This window comes from Sciurus vulgaris (assembly GCF_902686455.1).
Source record: "Sciurus vulgaris genome assembly, chromosome: 10".
NCBI lineage: Eukaryota > Metazoa > Chordata > Mammalia > Rodentia > Sciuridae > Sciurus > Sciurus vulgaris.
The window spans coordinates 81156680-81180529 of record NC_136470.1 but is presented as its reverse complement, the minus strand read 5'-3'; the positions used below and the strand labels follow the sequence as shown (position 1 = coordinate 81180529).

The 23850-nt window shown below is 36.9% G+C and overlaps 1 protein-coding gene across 2 annotated transcripts in view; it reads right to left on the bottom strand.

Moving 5' to 3' along the window:
- The window catches only part of FGF12 (fibroblast growth factor 12), a 526942-nt gene that overhangs the window by 377729 nt on the left and 125363 nt on the right, over positions 1–23850 (bottom strand). The window contains exon 1 of one of the 2 annotated variants that reach the window (XM_079155940.1): positions 12933–16009. The exons of the other annotated variant lie outside the window; for it this stretch is intronic. The gene's annotated coding sequence lies outside the window, so the exon portion shown is untranslated. Of the gene's footprint in view, positions 1–12932; positions 16010–23850 lie in introns of those variants that run through there. 2 annotated transcript variants of the gene reach the window in all.

The following is a 23850-nucleotide window of genomic DNA, read 5'->3' as shown; positions in this document are numbered from 1 at the left end:
TAAAAACTATATAGAGTCCTTAATAAATGCCCTTTAATCATAAATATAGGTTAAAAGCAAGTGCGTGAAAAGCATATGCCATGCAAGCAGTAAGTATGAGAACGTTTGAGTAACAAGTATTAGGTAACATACTAACATAATAGTCCTTTACAGTAAGGACTATTGCTAGAAATAAGAGACATTCTGTATTGATAAAAGGTTCAACAATCAAAATACATAATAATTAGAAATATGTATACACCTACTAACAAAGGTTCAAAGTACATAAAGCAAAAATAGAATGAAAGAGAAATACATAATTCCAAGTTTAGTATGCATTTTACACATACTCAGAACATGATTTAAAAAAAAAGAAAAAAAAAAAAACGTAAGTACATGTAATCACCAATAAAAAGAAGGCAGGGGCAGCTATATTAATTTCAGATAGAGCAGACATGGGAATGCTATCAGAGATAAAGAGGGCCATTACATAATAATAAAGGGGTCAATATTCTGAGAATAAATAGTTCTTAATGTACAATATCTGCCAGAAGAGCATCAAAATAGGTAAGGTACAAACTGAAAGTGCAAAACAAAATAGATGAATACACTACTGTTATTGGAATCTTTAATACTCCTCTAACAAAAGTGGACAGGCCTAGGAAGCAGAAAATCTGTAAGACCATAGTTGAACTCAATAGTTTCACCAATCTACTGGATGTGAGTCACTTCCATAGACCACCTCATCTAACAGGATAACACATTCTTTTTAGGCTGACACAGCACATTCTCTGAGATAGACCACAATTTGGCCCATAAAACACAATGGAACTAACAATGGAACTAAACTAGAAATCAGTAACAGAAAAAATGTCTGAAATCCCCAAATACTTGTACACTAAGGAACATGCTTCTATATAAAACAACATACTTTTATGTAATACACAGATCAAAGAAGAAATCTCAAGAGATTCCTTAGAAAACTTAGAATGGACCCACCTTTTGATCCAGTTATCCCACTTCTTGGTTTATACCAAAAGGACTTAAAATTGGCGAACTACATTAATGAAGCCACATCAATGTTTATAATAGCTCAATTCACAATAGCTAGATTGTGGAACCAACCTAGAGGCCCTTCGACAGATGAATGGATAAAGAAACTGTGGTATATATATACACAATGGAATATTATTCAGCCATAAAGAAGAATAATATTACGGCATTTGCAGATAAATGGATGGAATTGGAGAGTATCATGCTAAGTGAAATAAACCAATCCCCAAAAACCAAAAGCCAAATGTTTCCCCTGATAAGTGGATGATGTTATATAATGGGGGTGGGGGAGTGGAGGGGTAAAAGACGAATGGAGGAACCTTAGATTACATAGAGGGAAATGAGAGGGAGGAGGGGGTGGGGGTATGAAAGATGTTGAAACGTAACACACATCATTACCCTATGTACATGTATGATTGCATGAATGGTATGAATCTACATCATGCACAACCATAGAAATGAAAAGTTGTACCCCATTTGTGTACAATGAATCAAAATGCAGTCTGTAAAAATAAAAAAAATTAAATATATATATATATATATATTGAAGTAAATAAAAATGAAAACACAATTTATCAAAATGGGTAGAATGCAATGAAAGAAGCACTAAGATAAAATTTAGAGCACTGAATGCATGATAGAGAACAAGATTCAAGATTAATCATCTAAGTTTTGCTTTAGAAAACTAGAAAAAGGAGCAAATTAAACATAAAGTAAGCAGAGAAAAATAAAAATTAGAGTAGAAATAAATGAAATAAAAAACAGAAAATTAATGAGAAAAATCAATGTGCCAAAAGCTGATTATTTGAAAATATCAGTAAAATTAATTAACCTTTGGCCACATTATGTAAAAAAGGAGAAGATACAAATCAATAATTTTAGAAATGTAAGAGGGGACATCACTACAGATCCCAGGGACATTGCAAAGATAATAAAGGGAATATTAAGAACAAATCTATACCCCAAAATTTAATAACCTAGAGGAAATGGATTAAATTCTCAAAAGACACAAACTACTAAAACTCCTGTGAGAAGAAACAAATAACCAGATAGGCTCATATATATTAAATAAATTGAAACAATAATTAATACTCTTCAAAAATGAGAGGCACCAGACATTGATAGGTGCACTGGTTAATTTTACAAAACATTTAAGAAAGAATGGACAATCTCTTTCAGGAGATAGGAGCAGAGGAAATAAAGTTATTAAATTCCCTCTTACTAACTAATAATAATTTAGTCTACAAGGCCAGAATTATCCTGACATCGAAACCAGACAAAGATATTACAAATAAAGAAAACTACAGAATGATATTTCTTAAGAACATAGATGACAGTGGAATGAGACAGACATCGTTACCCTATGAACATGTATGATTACAGGAATGGTATGAATCTACATTGTGCACAACCATAGAAGCAAAAAGTTGTACCCCATTTGTGTATAATGAATCAAAATGCAATCTGTAAAAAAAATAAATAAAATTAAAGATTAAAAAATTAAAAAATAAAGAACAGATGTATGGGGGAGCGAGGAGGGAAGGAAAGGGAAGTACTGGGGAATGAAATGGAACAAATTACGTTATGTCATGTATAAATATGTCAATGAATTCCACTACTATGTATAATTACAATACATTGATAAAAGCATAAAAAGACCATAGATGTAAAAGAAAAACAACAAAAGAGTATTAGCAAACTAATCCAACGATGTATGAAAAGAATTATACACCATGACCAAATGGGATGTATGTGAAGTTGATTCACCACTGAAAAATCAATCCAAGCAATCCATCTCACCAGCAGGCTAATGAAAAATCACTTTATCGTATTGATAGATGCTGAAAAAGCATGTGGCAATATCCAACATCCACTCATGATAGGTTCTTTCAGCAAACTAGGGATAGAGGGGAACTTTCTCAACTGGAGAAAAAACATGTTCAAACAGCCTACAGCCAAAGTAACATCTAATGTAAATAACCCAAGGCAAAAAAGAAATTGCCAGGGAAGTTCCAAATAAAATATTTAGAAATGTATGTTAATGAAAGCAAAGCACTCAACATTTATGAAATCCAGTTTAACTTAGTCTTAGAAATAAATAAGATTTAAATTTTTATGTTGGAACATATGAAAAATTTTAAATCAGTAACTTAAGGATTAAGAAGATATAAAAAAGTAGAACAAATTAATTCCAACTGAAGAAAAAATGAGAAAAATCAATAAATATAAGGATACAGGAAACTAATAAAGCTAAAAGTTTTTATTTAATCATTAATTAAATTGCTAAACACTAGCACATCTAAAAGATTTGAAATGAGATAAAACACTTATTACCAATATTAGGAATAAAAGATGGTTTATCACTAGATGGTTTATCCCATAGGCATATAGAATTGGTAAGAAGAGAATGTTACAAATACCCTTGTGCCAATATACTCAAATTAGGTAAAATGGATGAATTTCTTGACAAGAATGACTTCAAAATTGACTAAACGAAGAGGAGAAAATGCTTACAATACCATTTCTAATGTAGTAATTTAATTTGTAAATAAAATGTTTCCCCACAGAGAAAGCTAAAGCCCCAATTATTTCATTGCTGACCTGTCAAGCATTAAGGAAGGGGAAATAGTAATTTTAATCACCATCATAAATCAGAGGGGGGGGAGAGAATCACCTCCAAATCTGAAAAGCCTCCTAATGAAAATAAACACAAATCAATATTCTCATACATATCAGTACCAAAAAGTCTTTAAAACTCTTCTAGTTAATCAAACCCATTAAAATATAAAGAATGAATGCACAAACAAAATGCAGTATAACCATACAACAAAATATCTAGCCACAAAAAGGAATGAAAAAATTGATTCATTGATCAATTTTTTTTTCAACATTGATAGACAAATGTTGAAAACATTATGTTAAGTGAAAGAAATTGGTTACAAAAGTTGTCATATTATATAAATCCATTTGTAGGACATGCCTAGAATGGGCAAATCTATAGGGGATGGAAAAGGGGAGTCATTTCTCTCTCTCTCTCTCTCTCTCTCTCTCTCTCACACACACACACACACACACTCTCTCTCTCTCTCTCTCTCTCACACACACACACACACTCTCTCTCTCTCTCTCTCTCTCTCACACACACACACTCTCTCTCTCTCTCTCTCTCTCTCTCTCTCCAATTTAATAATAAAATGTCAATCCAAAAATTTAAATAAACAAAAGATTTGGAGAGGCACTTCAAAAAAGAAGATATGCAAATGATGGATAAGTATATGAAAAGTTTTTCACATATTTGGTAATCAGGGAAATGCAAATTAAAATGATGATAAGAGACTTCATTTTTAAAAGGCTGAAAGCACCATATATCTGTGAGGGTGTGAACCAGCAACATACACTGTACTATGCTGCAAACGACTGGAAAATACCATTTTTGACAGTATCACTAAAAACTACCTTAGTTGTTTTTCAGAGTTGTTAGGCAAATCATTGTAAAGTTAAACAATGTATTTAAACTATGACCCCAAATTTCCTTTCCTAGGTTTCAAGAGAAGTGAAAAAAAACACAAGAAAATTCATATACGAATGTTTCTTGTAGCTTTACTCAAGATTATCTGGAGATAATCCAAGTGTCTACCAAAATTAAAATAGATACATTAAAGGATACTTATGCAACAGAATAATACCCAGTGGTTTAAAAAGAACTATTGAATAGATAACAACATGGGTGAATTTTAAAATTCTGTATTTAGTGGAAAACATCAGTTTTAAGGTAGTATATCCTGAAAGATTCTATTTATATAAAATTTAAGATCAGGCCAAACTATTTTATGATGACAAAAATTAGATGATTAGTAGTACATGATCGGAAAGGGGTGGGGGGAACTTCCTTAAGTTAAATGCTATGTGTCTTGATTGATGTGTTGGTTATATAGATTACATATGTCAAAATAAAATTTCTGTATCTTACTGGGTTTAAATTTTACCTTAATTCAAAAATAAAAACACAAAGTATATATGCATTTTTAATTGATAAAAAATTTATCAAAAGTAAAAACCCACAGTGAACTAGAATTATGCTTGCCATAGCTCTTATTGATAAATAAAATTTATTTAGACCTTTTTGTGAACATAGGATAAATGGTTACTTGGAATTATATATTATTTTGAATAAAATATATTAGTCATTATCAAATAGGCATACCATTCATGATGCCAACCAACTAGCACACAAAACTGGGAACAGGAGGTAAATTTGGGTGTTGTCAATCATACCTCTATGAGGCTTGCTATTTTCCAACCACTGATGCTCTCTTGCAAACAGCTCTCTCTCTTATGCATCTGGTGTCAGCACTCATCTTAAACATCGTCCATCAGACACTCGCAGAGTCCCATAATGAAATCAATATTGCTTGACTTACACTCTCATAGACACATTGTTTTCCACATGAGGAATCTCAAACTAAATGACCAGGATAACGAGGCCACTCAGGGTCCTGGAATTTCTATCCCCTGAATGAAGATTAGACTTACTGATGTGATCCCAAGAACTTTACACGAGGGACCTACTATGGAAGTTAAAAGTACAGAGACTGCAGTTCACAGTAGAAAAGTTAGATCTACTAAAGATAAATGGAATGTGTCAAGAGGTGGTATAAACTGAAAATGATCATAGACAAAACTCAAGCATCTGATGAATGGCTAGGCAATCTGAGGTTCAGGTCTCTCACATTCCAGGAGTAAATGATTCTAAGGCTTAGAGGTGCCACCAGGCTCTTTATTCCCTCAAGCTCGCAATCCATACATTTACCACTGGCTCATATGACAAGGACTTTGTCCACAAGATCCCACCTCCCTCTTTGCTCATCTCCAGCTGCTGCTCATGGTTTGATTCTGGAGACTGTGGAAAGGCAGAGGTGTTGCAATTTTATTACTTTCTCAAGAGATAAAAACAAGCTAAACCCAGAAAGGAAGAAAGGAAATGTTTCAGGAAAACGTTCTGATTAGGAGTTGACAAGTTTAAATGTGAACACAGTTAAATCCAAATAGTGGGCATAGTTCCTCTTCATCAGTTAGTTTGTGTCATTGGTGTGTTGGAACAGAGAGAAACTCCACATAATTGTTTGGTAATAATTCTGCTGCTACTATTGGATAAATACAATAATAGGTAGTACACTTTAGTAGTTACAGCTTGGACTTTGGAGCCAAACTTCCTGATTAGGAATTCCAACTTCTCTACCTCAGTTTTCTCATCAATGATAAGAGTAACTTATAGACCTGTTACAAGGATTAAGTAAATTAATTCATCTTAAACTTAAGAACAGTAATAACAAGACACATTTGTTTGTTAGTATGATCAAACAATGATTACCACATTGTATGCCTACATTTTTCAAAGTTTAAATTTCCTGATTTATAAGGACCAAATCTGAAAACTAGACCATTTATCATCTCATTGGAACACCCAGAAATTCAGGGTTTTCACTTACCCCAGGAATTTCATTTTTCCAGGTCCACTTTTGTGCCTTGGGGCAGAAATTCTCAGGAAGGCTTTCCAACATAAACCAGCAGTGAGAACACAGGCGTTTGGAGTTCGGTCTGACAGTATGCTCACTGGAATAGAATCACCACCTTACCTACTGTAAGAAGCTTAAAAATACTTGATTCTTATGGTCTCCAGACTGTCTCCACACTTGGAGCAATCCAAGTACAACAGAAACCAGTGATCACAGTTCATTATCGCATGGAGCGCTGCTCCCAAATTAGGCTATGGGAAGTTGAGGCCAGATGCAATGTGAATACGTGAACACGGCAGTGAGCTTGGCACTCTGCATCCCACTGGGTTTGGAATTTCAAAAATGATTCTGTTTTAATGTTCAGAAACCTCATCTCAAAATTGAAACTAGGACTTAGAAGAAAATGTCTTTATAGCTTGGAGGTGATTTAGGAATATCAACTCTTGGGACATAGTGCATTGGTTCTAATCTAGTCTCTGCTACTTGCTGTGGAATTTCCCTTCACACCTTTGTTAAGATAGCTCCAATTCCAAAGTTGTTGTGAGTATTAAATAAAGTGATGCATACAAAGCATTCTGAGCAGAGCTTATCTCATAGTAATTACTCAATAAATGTTGATCACTGTTTTTTTAACTGTAAATGTAATCAAGTTTTAACATTTTTGTACATTAACAAGCACTTTGGAAAGTGGTATGGAGACTCCTCAAAAGACTAGGAATGGAACCACCATAGGACTCAACTATCCCATTATCCCAAAGGGCTAAAATCAGTTTACTATGGTGATGCATGTGTACTAATGTTTACAGCAGCACAACTCACAATAGCCAAGTTATGGAACCAGCTGAAGTGTCTATCAACAGATGAATGGATGAAGAAAATGTGATGTGTATACACAATGAGGTTTCACTGAATCATAAAAAAGAAAGAAATTGTGGTATTTTCTGGTAAATGAATGGAACTGAAGAACATCATGCTAAGTGAGATAAGTCAGACTGCAAGATGTCAAAGGTCAAATATTTTCTCCCATTTGTGGCAGCTAGTATGTATAATTATAATGTACCATTAAAATTTTGAAAGACAATTTATTTTCTTTTCTGTACATTAGTGTATACACACACACATACATAATCATAGTGTGTAGGTACATTTTGATAACATAATGAGAGTTCCAAGAAATGAACTGAGTGTACCCATAAGACCTCAATGATTCTTATATATCCAAAAATTACTATCAAATTACTATTGTATAAATCCACAATAGCCAAATTATGGAACCAGCTGAGGTGTCTGTCAATGGATGAATAGATTTTTAAAAAATGTGGTATATGTGTGTGTGTGTGTGAGGGCATATATATATGTATATGTATATATACATATATATCAACTTATCAATTCATCCCTTGCCAGACACCTCAGCTGGTTCCTTAATATATAAATACAATGAAGTTCCATTCAAGCACAAAGAAGAATGAAGTTCCATCCATCCATAAAGAAGAATAAAGTTATGTCATTTGTTGGAAGAAGGATAGTATGTTAAAAGCATTGTGTTATGTGAAATAAGCCCAAATCAGAAAGTCAAGGGTCGTATGTTTTCTCTCATATATAGAAGCTAGACAGGAAAAAGGAAACAAAAATGTGGTGGGTAGAATCTTATGAAAATTGAAGGCAGACTGGAAGAGTAGAGGAAAGGGACCAGAGGGAGGAAAGAGGGAAGAAAAAGAAGAAATATGGGGGGATTATGTTAGCCAAGTTACATTGTCATATTGTGTGCATGAATGAACATGTAACAATGAATCCTACTATTCTGTACAATTATAATGTACCAATATAAATATGGGAAAATAATAATGAATTACTACTACATCCAAATGATAGTGAATTTGGGAGATACAAAGATAAATCAAAGACTTGTATTCAGAGTAATTCACAGTCTAACAGGAAGGACTGATACTAGCAAATATTAGTGGCACACTAACTTAATGCTAGGTAGTGTGAAATGAACTCACTTATTGTGTCTTTATCATAAATCTATGAAGAAGGCACTTATAGTATTCACCTTATACAGGTAAGGAAACTGAAACAATGTGTAAGTGACTTTCCCAGGTTACCTAGTTAAAAGCAAAGTGATGGATCTAGGATTCAGATTCTGGCCCCAGTTCTTACCTGCCCACCGCCACTCTTTTTTTCCCCCCTTTGGCAGTGCTGGGGATTGGACCCAGGACCTCATCACGCTAGGCAAGCACTCTAACCAATAAGCCATACTCTCAGCCCAGACCTTATTCTTGATCACTATATTGTACTATTTCTATATGGTACTTAATGAAAATCAATATGACCATTGGAGAAAGACAAAAAGAAGGAGATATTTTGAAGACAAGGGAACAAGATATTGAAAAGACTGACAAAAAAAATAACAAGATCCCCAAATACACACTGGCCATGAAGCAGAGAGCACAAAATAAATGTAAGAGACAATGGAGAAAATAAGCTAACAAGACTCATGACTGCACGTGATGAGCCCAGGAAAGTTTACAGGAAATGTTGAAACTATCATAATAGTAATAAGTGGATGTCCATTGGATAGGGCACGTGCTTTCATTTCTCTAAAACCTGCAATACTCTCCGTGGTCTCTCAGACCAGCCTGAGACTTTCAATGTACAGATCTAGCTGTAATTTTTCAAATGATGCTTCCAAACATATCGCTTAGTTTCCCTCAAATAAGAATAAAAATAGTGGATAATTTCAGAGTTGTATTTCTAGTGCTTCTTCTAACAGAAAAAAACATTTTTTAAACTCCCCAAGTGTTAAGCTATTCAAGAACTGATAACACGAACAACTACCAGAGCGGCCACACGATGGCAGCAAAGCATAGCGTAAAAGAAGCGAGAGCGGGAGACCCGGAGGGCGTCTTGCATCATGCACCCTTGGGTTCCAGGCGTTTTCAGTGCAGTTCATACATGTTAGTGAGCAACTGCAACATTAATCCCATCCTCTCCACATGCCACCTCACACCTTATAAATCTCCCATAGATACCTCTTTCATCGATTCATACCACGACTCTTGAAGTCCACTGGTACAGGACTTTGGGAGAACAGGAGCGAAAGTTTTTACTCCAGGTACCAGAAGCACCCCTGAGGCTCCAAGTTGAGACAAAGCTCAAAACAATGTCATTGTTTCTCTTAGAATGTGCTCCAGGGTAAAGGCACTCTAGATGGGGATACTATACCTTGAATTTCAGTGGAGGAAATCTAAAACAGTTGGATAGAATGGTCAATGTTTTAGGGGATTGATAGCTATAAGGAATTCCTCACCAAAATTAGAGACTAAAAGAACAAAAAAAAAAAAAAGCATTTTCACTTTTTAACAAGAAAGGGTTAATTTTTTTTCTTTTTTCAGAGATTATTATAAAAGCTTAACTGGAAAATATGCCCTGGGAGAAATGTATGTATTACCCAGCAATGATGTTTGCATTAGTTTCTTAGGGCTGTAACAAATGACTACAGGCTTCTGTTATGGAGGCCTGATATCCAGGATCAAGGTGTTCACAAAGCTGAGCTTCCAGCAACGGCTCTAGGGGAGCATCCTCTCTCACCTCTTTAGCTTCTGGGGGTTCCAGGCGGTCCTTGGTGTGTGCTGCATAACTCTAATCTCTGCCTCCAGCTTTATGTGGTCTTCTCTGTATGTCTCTTACAAGGATGTCTAACATTTGATTTAGGGACTACTCAGATAATCTGGAATGATCTCACCTGGAGAATTGCATCTGCAAAGATCCTTTTTCCAAGTAAGATCGGATTCACAGGACCAGGACTTAGGCTATGGGCATATCTTTTGGGAGTCTGCCTCTCAACTCACTGCAATGCTTTCTTGTCTTTCCTCCTGCCTGTGGGGAACTTATAAGTTTGCATATTACAATCCTTTGACAATCACGTTATCAGATATTCAGAAAAATGACATCTGGTTTCTGCTCCAGAGTCTGACGCCATCTTGTTGTGCCACCTGTGTCCTCTCCTTGAGTTCAGTGATCTCATCTGTGAAATCAGAAAGTCAGACCAGCCAATTGTGACAAAGGTAAAAGTATTTTGGGGTTGAAAGGGAATATAGAATTTGGTGGCTTTGGAGAAAGGAGAGCCTTTATACCTTGTGTCAATCACTTTTCCTGTTATAGTGGAATTGGTTTTATCTCCCTTACTAGTTCGGGGAGTACATTTGCTTATTTTTACATTTTATTAAACATGTACTTTGTGGAAGATATTGTTCCACATTCTGACACTAAAAAAAAATGGTCAAGACAGAATCTTCCTCTTAGGGAACTCACAACTCATCAGGAAAGACAGATCCATAATGTTGTCACTGTGATCTAGCATTGAAGTACTAAGGAGAACCTGCATACAGGATCATACAACTAACCCACCTGGGCTATGAATGGATGCAGATGTAAGGAAAACTTTCACAGAAGATGCACTTAAGTTGGTTTTCAAGGGTTGAATAATGTCAAAAGCTGAGCAAGATAGGAGAAAACAGTACCTGCAGAGTAATGATGGTTAAGGACATGGAGATGTAGAACAGCAACAACTTCCAAATCTCATTTGCTTCATCCAGTGAATTCTTACTTCTCATGCAAACCTGGCTTGCTGTGGATTGGGGTAGATCTCCAGGGCGGCTGTCTTCTGTGTGTGGTTGAGCACTGTCTCATTAATTCTTATGGAATCTTCAATATCAACACGTTTTCACATTCATCAAAGAGTACTGTTAACGGAATACTTCCACACAGAAATGACACATACCACCTCTGCTTACCTTTCTCTAGCTAAGCAAGTCACACCTAACTTCAAGAGCCAGGAGAATACAACGTTCACAAGTAGAGGGAAAGCAAGGAACTGCAGTAAGGCTGACCACAGGTAACCACCATTCTTAGTCTCCTTTTTTAACGAGATGAGGAAATCAAGACACAGAGAAGTTATCTAAGGCCACACAGCTGGTAAATGGCAGGATGAGAATTGGAGCTCAATCTTGTTTAATTTCAGATCCTATACTTTCTTTACTGAGAAATGCCTGGGTCATGCAAATGAGTTTGGGCTTCATCCCATAGGTGATGTGAGGTCATTGGAATGTGTAATAGAGAAAAAAACAACACGTTTGTATTTTAGAAATATGTGTGCAAAACATTGAATGGGACAAGACAGAGGGTTGGTGAATAGCAGAGCTGCTCTGAAAGTTTCAGAAGGGAAATGACAAGGCCTGAAACTTGGGTAATACCAGTGAGGAGCATGAGGAGGCAGTAGACACAAAGGCTGCTGAGAACCTGAATATATTGGTTTTAACAAATAAGCAGATATTGTCTGCATTACAGATATTGTCTGCATTACCTCTAGTAGGGTGCAGGTCCCCAAACTTCACAATCCTAGAAGTCAACACACACACACACACACATACACACATATCATTTTCATGTTTTTATAAAATATTTTATTGACTTTAGCTTATCAAAAGAATATGTGTTCACTGCAAGTAAGAATAATAATACACGCAAGAAAAAGAAAGTAAAACTGCTTTATATCCTAGCACAACCCTTCTCAACAACTATTCTGAACTGAAAACTCTTCTTGGCATTCCTCCTGGAAAGGCTAGGAGAGCAAATGACTTAGTGATGGAAAAGGGAGGAACGGACAAGGGAGTATCTATTCTTTTGGGTTCCATGATTCCATTAGCACGATCCTCCACCCAGCTTCTGAGCTTCTCCACATCCTTCAAACTAGTCCCCACTTTTATTTCTTTTATTTCTATAGTGAATAAGGAAAGAATGCAGCTTATTAACCACACACACACACATCTTCCATTAAACTGCTCTGAAGCTATTACTATCGTTAACACCATTAATGGACTGTCAATGTCAAATGTGAAATCTTTTCTGCTGGAGAGGCCACGACTTCGGGAGATGGTTTTCTGTGCTGTAGCAGAAAGAGAGGTATTCTGGAAAGTCACTCTTTCTGCAAACATCGCGGCCTGTGAAATCTGCCCAAAAAAGAGCTGATCATATGCCTGTTATCCCAAAATAGCACCTTCCTCCATTATGCCGAGGTTCAGCGCAAAACTGACTCATGCAGCTCCGGGATCGCTGCCAGAGCGGCGGAGCGCACCAGTAGTGCAGCCTCAACAGGCGGAAGGCGCCGCGGGACAGACTGCCCCGGGTCCCCACTCCCGGCCCGGTCGTCTTCCCACCCCAGGAAGAGAAAGCTCCTGGAGTCTTATTATCAGAGGCTAAACAACTTAATAGGGTTCTCGGGGCCTTGTTAAAAGAATTAGTCATATTCGGATTGTACTTTTGAATCCACACACCCCCCACCTCGTGTTTTGAGGTTCCTTTCCAGGGGAAGCAGTTTACCTTATTAACATTCCTGCTATTGTTCCTCCAAAATCAGAGCTGCAATACAATCAGTTCCTTTCGCGTCGAATGCCAGACTGCGACCTTCCTCAACACTGTCCCAGTAGCACTCTGGGTGCTTCTCTCCGATGTCCACACTCCTTTTGTCCTCACCCGTCCTCGGAGCGCCGGGAATCCTTGCCCCTTCTGGGAAACTTCTGCACACCCAGTTTTCTTTATACAGTGGTACTATGTGGTGCTGGCAACCGTCAACATTTTCGAGTTATCCATGGTGTGATGGACACATTTCTGAACAAATGAACAACTTGGCATACAGAGGATGAGTGAGGCAAGTAGGATTCATTATGAACCCTCAGGAGTAGTAATCCTGGTTCTGGAGGGAACAATGAATAGCACACCTCCTGTTTCCCTTCATTCTGGCTTATTTCTTCTTAATTAAAAGAGAGTCTTTAATTGCAAAAATTGAGTTCTTTCTTCATCCTCCCAGACCATAAAACTGACCATATTCTCTAAATAATTCTTGGTCTTCAACACTTATATTTTCTTCCAAGTACCCCAAGTCTTCTTCCTTAGGTTCCTTGGGGGTTGGGGGTACGGTGACACACATTCACAATGATCATACCCAGATTCAAGCAAGATCTATATACCTTTTGCTGTTTAACCAAGCTGATGCTGATGATTACGGATGATTAAAAAGAGCGAATGACCATTAAAACTAATCAAAAGGACATAATAAAGGAAAATGTGCCATAGAAGTTTTACAATAACCAAACAATTTCAAGGGTATTTTAGTCCCTTAGTAAAACCCAAAGATTCCATGCTAAAATTATCCACAACGAATACCACTTGTTAGGACCAAATGTGTAGTCGCTGTAATGCTACAATTGGCCTTTCAGGTTATTTTAGAATTTCTTCTAGCCTACCTTAGTAAGAGGTGTAAAAGAACACAGTGGCCCATTCACAACAACTCATGCCAACAATTCCAGTTTTATCACCAAAGTTAGAATGCACTGGGAGTTACTGTCATCATGATGCCACTTTGCAGAACGTTTCAAAGCGTATGGAGAAAAATTAGGGACCATTTCATAGTCATCCTTATAGTTTTCCCAACCCTTGTTAATAAATTGCATAAAATAGATACTTCATAAACGTGGAAGGGGGAGGAGAGGAGGATAATGACAGTGCTAGGAATAAAGGATTGGTAGTTAGGAAAAGTTTGTTTGGTCCTTAGGCCTCCCAAGGGCTGCGGGGATGAACAGAGGTTTCCATAATGGAGTCATTCTACATTTGGTGACCAAATCTAGGAAGGTGATTTGGAGAAGATACTCCCTTCTTACAGGGTGGGGATTCTCAAATACATGTGAAATATACCCCTGGAATGACCTTAAACAGAATCTTGGGAAGAGATGGTGGTGGCACCTTGTGTAGTTTAAAAACAAATGCATAGTCTATACATCTGTGGTGGTTAATTTTATGTAACAACGTGACTGGCCATAAAGTGCCTGATATTTGGGCAAACATTAGCCTAGGTGTTCGTGTGAGGAAATTTTTGGATGAGATTATTGTTTAAGTCAGTAGACTGAGTGAAAAAGATTGCCCTCTATAATGGGAGTGGGCCTTGTTCAAAGAGTTGAATGTCTGAATAAAATGAGTGAGGACCACTTTCCCCTTGAGTAAGATAGAATGTATTCCTTTTGGCCGTTGTACTGGGAAATTGGCTCTTCCTAGCCCTGCAGCAACCTGCCAGTCTTCAGACTGAATAGGAACACCAGCTCTGCACATTTTGGACTAGCCAATCTCCATAATCACATTAGCCAATTCAATCAATCAATCAATCAATAGATAGATAGATAATAAAAAATTCCCTATTCTTTTTCTCTGGAGAACCCTGGCTAACACAATACTTAATACTTTTAAAATCCATTAGAGAAAATAAAACTCAACCAAATTTGGGTACAACAAATAAATAGGGTAAGAATTGTACTATACAAATATACACAAAGTAGGCAGGGCAAGAAGATGTTTTAAAGGGTCTGAGTTTTTAAATGCCACACTGCTGTTATTTTAGTAACATTTAATCACCATCACATCAATATCCCTCATCTTACCTAGTCTATAAATGTCACTTAGTCTTTATTTGACTTAGGAGCAAAATATACAATGATAGTTTTAACCCACTTATCCACTCTTCCAGCCTCTCCACCCTAAGGTGCTTCTGAAGCCAGGTCCTCTTTCTAGCCACCTCTAATGGAGGACCAGGGAAGTGAAGGACAGTGTCTGTCCAATTTAAACATTATCTTGGCTCAGCAAAGCTAGTGGCTCCATCTTGCCTCTTTGGGAAGGGATCACATATAGGAGTCAGTTACATGGGACTCCCCTACAATTAACATGTCTACCCACTGCTCATACTACATAATATCAAAGTTCGAAAGGAGTGCAGACATCAGCCAATATTGCTTGTTTTGAACCTGGGGAAACCAAGCCTTAACAAATCTGTTAAGCCTGATATAATGAAGACTGAACTCTCAGCATAGCTTTAAGATTCCAGGGTAAAAAGCTGTGGTTGGATGCCTCTTGAAAATCCTCTTGTTCTGCTCGACAGGAGGGATTATAGTTCTGACCACTCATCTATGCTGCTCCCAAATGTCTGACCTGCAGAAACTGTAAGTAAACAAATGAGTTTTGGTCTAAAGCCATTACATTCTGGAATGATCTGTTATCTGACATTGGATAATTGAAACATTCATCAACAGATGAATGGATAAACAAACGGTGGTGTAACCAGAGGATGAAATATAACTGATTGATAAAAAAGTGGTGGTCCTTGGGTACTGGGTTACAGTTAGATAGTAAGTTCTGGTGTGCTAGTGCAAGGTAGGGTGACTGCAGATAAAGATAAGGTACTGTAGGTTTCAAAAAGCTGGGAGAAAGGATTTTGAATGTTTTCACTATAATGCATGATAACTGAGGACATAAATATGTTTACCCAGGTTTAAATGTTACAGAATACATACATACAATGAGACATCAGATGTTGTCCCATAAATATGTACAACTTTTATTTTTTATGTGTCAGTTAAAATATATTCAAATAAAAATATTTTAATCCTCAAAAAAGAAAAAAAAAAAAAAGGTGATCAAGGCATAGACATTGGCCCCATTCTAAAGCACTCAGGGTGAAACGGAGGACATTCACTTACCCAGCACCCACAGTGCAGTGAGTCAAGGGCAGCACCAGGGAGAAGGAGGGGGAGGGGGAGGAGGAGGGGAGGGGAGGGAGGGAAGGAGGAAGGAGAGGCCAGAGGAGGTCTCCTGCTGTCTGCTTCTCCTCCATACTGGAGTCTTTGTTTTTCTTTTGTTGAGTCTATATATCCATTAAGTTTGTTTTCTGTAGCCTCTTTTAAACCCAGTTTTCTCCTAATTAATACTTTTTTTTTTTTAACTACTCTGAATCTTTCCTAAATGATTTTGTTCCAATGATAGTCTTTTCACTCCAACTAATAAACTGCAGTGTTGCTAAGAGGATGTAAACTAGTATTTAAAGCCCCTTAGCTGTTACCTTTTGGGTAGGTAATCTATCGTAGTTATTATGTCTACACTTTGTTTCTAGCATAAATTTATAGTTTATGATAAGAAAGAAAGTTGGAAACAAATAACTAAGGTTTCCTATTGTCAATAGGTTTGTTTTCTCGTAATGGATATTTTAGAATTGTGCTTTCACCATCCAAAAAACCTTGTGTAAAATCGTCAGCTAAATCAGGTCACTGAGGAAAAGGGGGGAGTTAGGGTTAAACATTAACAAATCTTTTGGGAGATCAGGCAGTTGAATAATGTTCTATTTCAGCACCTTAATGCAGTCCTTTCTCGGCTTAAAAATTAAAAAGAAAAAATTTAAAGAAGAATTAATGTTGCCTTCAGGTTAGAAAAATAAAGCACAAGAAGAGAACAATCTTTCCTTTCATAATTTGTCGAGCAGTTTTACATGAACCATCTCATTGCATCTGCACAGGAACCACGCTGTAAGTCAGGCAGGGAAAGTCACCGGCTTACAGATGACCTGACCGTGAAGGAAAGGCAGAGAAAGGGACTGGCGGGCACCACACAACCCAGCCTTAGGATAACTGGGCCTAAATCTTGCTCATTTTCCATAATTCTTAAGTGTTTAACAAGAAAGACTGATTGCAAAAGAACACAAGATCAGGAAGCACTGTGTGACTCAAACTAGAGTAATGTCTTTTAAAAGCACTAAGGAGAAACGGGGTCAATGTTTTATTTGAATACTATGGCCTCTGCTCATAAAAAGAACTTGATTAAATAAATCATAATTAAATCCATCAAATGACTCCTTTAGGAATACTTAATGGCATGGGGAAATGCCCATATTTTAATAATGTTTGAAAAGCAGGAAAAGAATAGCAGTTTGGTCTCAAATCTGTTAGGCAGCAGAGGAAGGAAGAGAAATATATGAAAATACTAATGGTAGCTATGTTCTTCCTGATGTTGAGACTCTAAGTAGTTTTTTTTTTTTTTTAATTCTTTTCTATTTTGAACTATGAGCATATATCATTTCAGCATAAGAAAAAGAAATACTTAAAATAAAAAGTTCTGGAAGTCATTGTGCATAATTTCCTATTTGGCCCACTACACTGTTGTGTTTAATTCAGCAGCAAAACCTTCACAAAGGGTATTTGTGGCAAGATGGAAACATGATCCTGCCAGATTTACCTGGAATGCTGTGTGCATTTTGGCAGTGTTGGAGAGACGAAGCTGGGACAGGCTTAGAAAGAAGCTGGGACAGAGAACAAAGGAAGAGGAAATTTTGCCATATGGCAGAGAGGAACTCGCTAAAAAATTAGGAATCTGAAATGGAAATTGGTTAAGACTAAGAGGATACGATCAAGGTTTCTAAAATAATCTGTCATTATATATGTGAATGTCTACGTCCCATTGGATTTTAATCTATCTAATAACAATTGTTTTATTCATTTTTATAACCTCACAATGGTATGCATAGTTGGAGCCTGAACTGAAGTGTAGCTTATACCTTGAATAAACATGATTCATTCAACAAATCTTTCTCTTCTTTTTCTTCCTTCCTCCCCCCTCCCTCTCTAGTTCTCTCTCTCTCTCTCTCTTTCTCTCTCTCTCTCTCTTTCTTTCTCCCCTATCCCTTCCCCTTCCCCTATCTTTTCCTCTTCTCCCCCCCACCCTCTTTTTAATAGGAGGGACTGGGGATTGAACCCAGCATGCTCTACCACTGACCTACATCCCCAGCCTCTTCTCCCTTTTCTGAAACAGGTTCTTGCTAAATTGTCCAGGCAGGCCTCAGATTTCCAATCCTCCTGTCTCAGCCTCCTGGGTCACTGGTATTACAAGTGTGTGCCACCATGTCACGCACTCATTCAAAAAACCTTAAAATATTAATTTGGAGTTGTGAGGTGAACCCAAAAACAGATGTTCCAATTAAAAACAAGAAAAACGGGGGCTGCAGATACTTCTCTGTGATAGAGCATGTGCTTTGCATGCTTGAGGCCTTGGGTTCAATTCCCTGAAAACACACCACCCACAAAAACATATATATATATATATATATATATATATATATATATATATATAAAGTGAGAGAGAGAGAGAGAGAGAGAGAGAGAGAGAGAGAGAGAGACTATATATATATAGACTATTTACCTGTATCATATCAGAATAACAAAAAGTAATAAAAAGGGACAATTATGATCACATAGCATTTTATACGTGCTAGGCATTATTCTAAACACTTATATTAATTAATTTAATCTTCCTAAACTTCACTGTCAATGAATACTATTATCTTTTCCTATCCTTTCCTTTTTACTGGCAAGGGCTCTGATACACAGGAACGTTGAGTGATTTACCCAAGGTCACTCTACTAGGAAGTAGTAGAGACAGGATTTGAACTCAGGTCTTCTGTCTTCAGAGTCTTTACCTTCAATAGTTTCTCTTGAAAGCAAAGGGGAACAATAATGTGTATACCTATGCACATTGTCAACACTTATTAATTGTTCCTATTCTTTAATATCACAGTAGTTTTGCTTCTCATGCTAGATTTATAAGCAGGAAATGTGTCTTTACTCCCCTCTGCTTTAACTCCCATAATACCCAGGACTGTTAGGAGCACGTAACACTCTACTGCAGTGACACAGCTAAGCTTTATATGCCTGACACTCAAATTTCTTCTGGAAGTACTACCCTTTTCACTCAAATTGTCAACTGAAAAGAAAGAACAACTCTCTGGATAGTTAATAAGAAAACATGAAGAACTGGGTCACCATATGTGAAATGCTTTTGGGGTTTGATTTTAGCTTTCTTATCATTGCAAAGTGAGTAAGCTCATATCATTCCCACCTGCAAAGGAACAGCCTTCATGAACTACATTCCCATCACAGAGACACACACATCCACTTTCTATAAGAGTGCTCAGCCCATCTGCTCACATTTAAAAATACAAATTGAAGCCCTCCCACGTTGCCTTGGTTTGTAAAATGTCTATCACCAGATCTTCATTCCAACACTCCTTTAAGTCTATGGATTCTTTTCTTTCTCTTTTAATGATTTTTCACTAGTTCTCTTTCAGCACCTGATGTTCAGCATTAAGGTTCTCTGAAGTTGACAATGATCTTTAGAACACAGCATTTCAGTATTATTCCCCTCTATCATGTGTCTTCATTTTGAGGAAAAGTCTTGTTATTTGGGAAAAGGCAATTTTGTAGCCTGGTGCTAAGACTGTTTCCAAACTGGAAATTTATGAGCCACATTTCTTCTTAAAGTACAAAACTTGATTACAACCACCATGAAAAGTAACCATACTGGGCTGGGGTTGAGGCTCAGTGGTAGAGCACTCACTGGGCATGTGTGAAGCACTGGGTTCGATTCTATAGCATCGCATATAAATAAATGAATAAAATAAAGGTCTATCAACAACTAAAAAGTTTTTTTTAAAATAACCATACTATTTTCTGTAATGGACATAATAATTCACATTCCCACCAACAGAGCATAAGAGTTCCCCTTTCTTCACATCCTCACCAGCATGTGCTATTTTTCATCATTGGGGTAGTAGCCATTCTACCTGAGATGATATCTCACTGTGATTTTGGTTGAGTTGGTCATTTTGTTTTCTATGCATATATCAAATTATTGTACCCCATAAATATGTAAAAAGATTGTGTAATAACTTTTTAAAAATACTGCAGTGCAAGTGAAAGCTAAACATTAAAGGGAAAGCTTTGAAAAAATGCAAAATAGAAAAGATAATATCGTGCAGACAACTCATCTCTATTCAAAACTCATTCCTTCACTATGTGTTTGAGCTGTGGAGGCACTTGTTAGAGTAGTGCCCCCCCTATCTTCATGTACATGTCATCTCAAGGTCGGGCAGGCTCAGGACATGCTAACATGGGGTCCATGTTGCTTTGAATCACATTTTATTCTTCTAAGGGTGTTGGGGTTAATGTCCACTCATTTGTTCTTTCTTTCATCCATCTACTCATTCATTAATTCAATTTGCTTTTGCTGGTGCTACTTGCTGGGTAGTTTCACAGGCAATGTAGGAACAGAGATGACAGATGGTGCTTCCTGAGCTTGGGGAATGGATTATCTGGAGAGGGAGGAAGACCAGCACCGGTCTCTGATTTTCAATTCAGTACTTCCTCTTTTTCTTTTCAAAAATCTGAAATGTGATCTTGTAGGCGTGCTTATTGTTTATTTACTTTCTTACCTTTGTGAGACACTTTTTGCAAAGGCTTATGCAATGATCCATTTCTAATTCCAAACAGCATGCCACTTTCCTGGCTGCAGAGGTACGGCCAATTAGAACAAGGTACTGGAATTTATCCCAAGTCAAGATTTCTGTTTTCTGCTACTATTACTGAGACCCTTATTTAAAAATAAACATGGGGGATCAGAGATTAAAACTGCTTCAAGCTTTCTCTGACATCCAACTGGAGGATTTTAAAGGAACTAGCTAGTGATTGGTGGACCAAGGTGAGACTTTGCTAAGAGAATGAGCCAGAATATTCAGACATGAGACCTTTGGATAAGGCTCCAAATCAGTTTATGGTTTTGAAGTCAATTTGTGTATGTCCCACCTGTTATGCTTTTCCAAAAATGCTTCTTAATAAAGAGTTTGAAATGACACTAATTCATGTTGGTGAGTGTTTAATGTGAGCTAGGTTTATTTGATATTAAAATCGTATATATTCTGAATAATACATTAAGAAAACATTCAGAGATGTGTGTATAATACCTATTAAAATGCTTTTTTTATATTGAAGAAAAATAAAGTTATCCCATAAAAATGGAATGATTAGTTACGGGATTATTATTTCATAGATGTGTTGCCATAAAACATTACATAGAAGAATTTCAATGATGTGGACCAATAAACACAATTTATTACTAAATGAGTAATTTAGGTTGAAAATTATTTGATCTGAAGTGTGATAAAATATATTTCAACACAGCTTTAAAAATAGACAAGATCTATAAGTGCAAAAATGTCAAGAAAGTTCACTATGAATAATCAGACAGTTCCTCAGCTTTGCCAGTTCTTTTTAATCAAGATCTTCAAATGTTCTGGACTCTCAGTGGAAACCCTCTCAACTTCCACTACTCTTACATTTAAAGAAGTCTTGCTTCTTCCTCAGATGCATGCTTAGATTTCATTACCATCCCACAAGCCTCTGCCTCGTGAGGTGCCCTGTTGTTACCTTGACACCCTGTACCTTACCCATCCTATTCATTACTATCCCTGAACTTCAATTGTTACTTCACTTATTCAAGAGATAACTAAGTTCTTTGAAGACCTGCCCTGTGTCAGGCATGCTTAAATCTATGGTACTCATGTCAAAGATACTGTACTGACAAATGGTTTATATTTTTAAAAAATTTATGAGAAGAGTAAACAAATTGTTTCATTTTATTGTCATTGGTATTTTGGATTGTACATCTTTTCCTTGATAAACATTTACTTCTTTCACAAGTCAAAAAATGATGAATGTTGTTATTGCCTTGAAGATCTTCTTTGAAATGTAAATGAAAACATTTGAGAAGACTTCAAAATTTTCCATCCTTCAGAAGCATGATGGCTTCTTAATCCATCTAAACACACTTTAATTGAAAATTTCCCCACATCTTTCAGAATCTATGTTGTATGGAATTCTTAATCCATCAATGTGATAAGCATGTTTACCTCTAAAATACTATCACACTGAATTATGTTAAAAAAAATGGATTTGAAAATGCCAAAGCTATGAATACTTTTTTCTCTTTGATATATTCGAATGTTCTCAATTGACAATATTTCTGCAACAAAAAAATTCTTCAAGGTTCAGTAAAACAGTGTCTTTCCAGAACCTGGACTATTAGGAGCTATAGAAAATAACTCTGCTGATGTTAAGCTGAGTTCAAAATAATTCTTCTTCCCATTAAGCTTTTCCATTTTATTTTAGTATTACTAAAATTATGACAGCTTTAAAATAGCTGCAAACATTTAAAAATAATTATGGCTGTTTTTAGAATCCCTATAAAGTTATTTTTAGATTTCTAGAAGATCTGCCATTAAGTTAAAAAAAATGATTTCATATTCTTTTTTTTAAAATCTTGTCCCGAAGCATATGCCATAAATATAAATTGGAGCAGTTGTCATTCAAAGGGGCATGTTCACCTTCTTCAAGTGAGGGTTTGTGTCTTTATCACTTCCACCTATTTTTTTATTCCTGGATTACAATTTCCCAGGTTAACGTGGAGCTTAAGGAACTATGGGAAGACCATACTTCGACAATAGTGAAGCCTTTCTGCTACCGAGCACTATAAGATATGTACAGCACAAACAGACAAAAAGAAAACTTCAAATGCCGTGTGAGAAATGAGGACTATCTGGAGCGTCTGGAGCTTGAAGGGCTTTGAAGCAAGGTAGCAATCTCAGTTCTGGCGGTTGGTGATTAGTAGATGGAGCAGGAGATGCTTCCACAGCTAGTATGAGAAAATCCTCATCTTGTCTTTGAGCATAGAGAGGTCTAAGGACTCCTCAGAACAAGGGGAAGCAAATGAGGTCCATCAGAGGCCTCTGGCCTCTAAGCTTCCTCCGCTCCCAGTCTGCCACTCAGAAGGACTCTGCTGGCCAGTCCTTCACATTCTTCCCTTCTCTCCATCTTCAGACTCCTCAAACATGCAGTCTCTCCACTTTTCCTTTTTCTTCCCTCCCTCCCTCCCTCCCTCCCCCCCCCCCTCTCTCTCTCTCTCTCTCTCTCTCTCTCTCTCTCTCTCTCTCTCTCTCTCTCTTTCTTTCTTTCTTTCTTTTTCTCCTCTTCCCCTCCCCTGTCAGCACACATAGGCTGACTTCAATGTCACTTTATCTGCACCTCAATCTTTCCAAACCAACCTTGGCTTCAAGAACTGGCTTAGGTCACATCCACTCCATAAAGTGACCCTTGACTACTTGAGTTCTCATTAATTTCTTCCATTTCCAAATATTTATTTTACACATTTGACACTCAGTTTTTTATCTCATTATATACTACCTCAAATAATGTGCACCTTTAGTTTTGCCCCGACTCATGGGTGAGTACCAGTCTCACCTTGCCTTTATCCTGTTCTCTACAGTGCCTACTATGGGGGGGGAAACATAGGACGCACATGTGGTACTAGATGACATGTGTGCTATTTAATGACATTATTGCTTAAGATAATTTGTACTTTTCAAAACATCTTCACACTATGATGTTCCTTTTCTAGAGAAAACATTGTTGGTTCTAGGAGGACAATCTTGGCTGTGAGAGTGAGTCTATCTTTGATTTACTCTAGTGATAGTTTACCCTTGGGAAATGGTAAGAAAAGTTTCCAAAATTCAAGACTTGGATATTAAGTCACCTATAACAACAGA